The sequence below is a fragment of the Chlamydomonas reinhardtii genome, chromosome 17, assembly GCF_000002595.2.
Source record: "Chlamydomonas reinhardtii strain CC-503 cw92 mt+ chromosome 17, whole genome shotgun sequence".
In the NCBI taxonomy this organism is placed as follows: Eukaryota; Viridiplantae; Chlorophyta; class Chlorophyceae; order Chlamydomonadales; family Chlamydomonadaceae; genus Chlamydomonas; species Chlamydomonas reinhardtii.
This window is the reverse complement of record NC_057020.1, coordinates 5,528,455-5,529,317: the sequence shown is the minus strand read 5'-3', so window position 1 is coordinate 5,529,317 and position 863 is coordinate 5,528,455. Positions and strand designations below refer to the sequence as shown.

At 54.3% G+C, this 863-nt stretch overlaps 1 protein-coding gene across 1 annotated transcript in view; it reads right to left on the bottom strand.

The window, feature by feature from the left end:
- The window catches only part of CHLRE_17g737463v5 (uncharacterized protein), an 8,372-nt gene that overhangs the window by 5,895 nt on the left and 1,614 nt on the right, over nt 1–863 (bottom strand). The window contains exon 4 of the mRNA XM_043072578.1: nt 501–863. This exon is cut by the window's right edge and continues 351 nt beyond it. The gene's annotated coding sequence lies outside the window, so the exon portion shown is untranslated. The remainder of the gene's footprint in view (nt 1–500) is intronic.

Sequence of the window (863 nt, the reverse complement as noted above, 5' to 3'; positions counted from 1 at the left end):
TCAGTATGACTGGGGTGAATGAGAAGCCACAGTGGTGCAAGCATGCAGGACCATAGGAGTCACGTCCCGTCCGCTGACTCGTACACTGGGACAAGGAAGCATGCAAGTCATTGCTATGTGCCCAAACCTCATCATGGTCACCCACAAGGGGTTCAAACAATCATTCTAGTTGAAATAAGCTGATCTATGCTATGCAAATCATTTCTGACATGTCACTCTTTCCAAACCCTGTAAAACCCCTCAAAACCCTGATTTAGGCCACCCCGCTACCAGGGGCCACGTGAGTGAGTGCAGCAGTCCAGCCACGCAGCCGTTTGGTCCGGCGATTGCTTATATCCATATAGCGACTGCCGTTGTATGGTTGGCATGAGCTGGAGCTTGCTGGGGTGGGGCGGTTGCCGACTTGGCGCCACCAGTGTGGTCGGCAGGCCTGCCATGGGTCTGGACAAGCCAATGTGCTGTGGCTGCTTCTGCTTGCACACTCAAAGGCTATCGCTCACATATGGTGCAAATTGAATGTCCTCAGCATGGCAGCACAATACTTGACAGCCTGCATGATGCCTGACCCTGACCCTTGCCCTGACCAATGAGAGGGGAGGCAAGCCCAACACACTAGTCCTGAGCTTGCCACATGGGGCACTGCAAGGGCTGGCACCACCTTGTGGCTTGTGCCAGCATTACCAATGGATCAGGCAACATGTGCATATATTAATGAGAAAGGGTCTTGCACAGGGGTGAGTGAGTGAGGCAGGCAGGTTGGTGGATGGTGGGCCAGGCAGCACAGCCCCCAGTGCAGGGACAAGGGGAATGAGCAGCATGTGCATGCACACAATGCAACCTGCCAGCATGCACCACAGCACAAT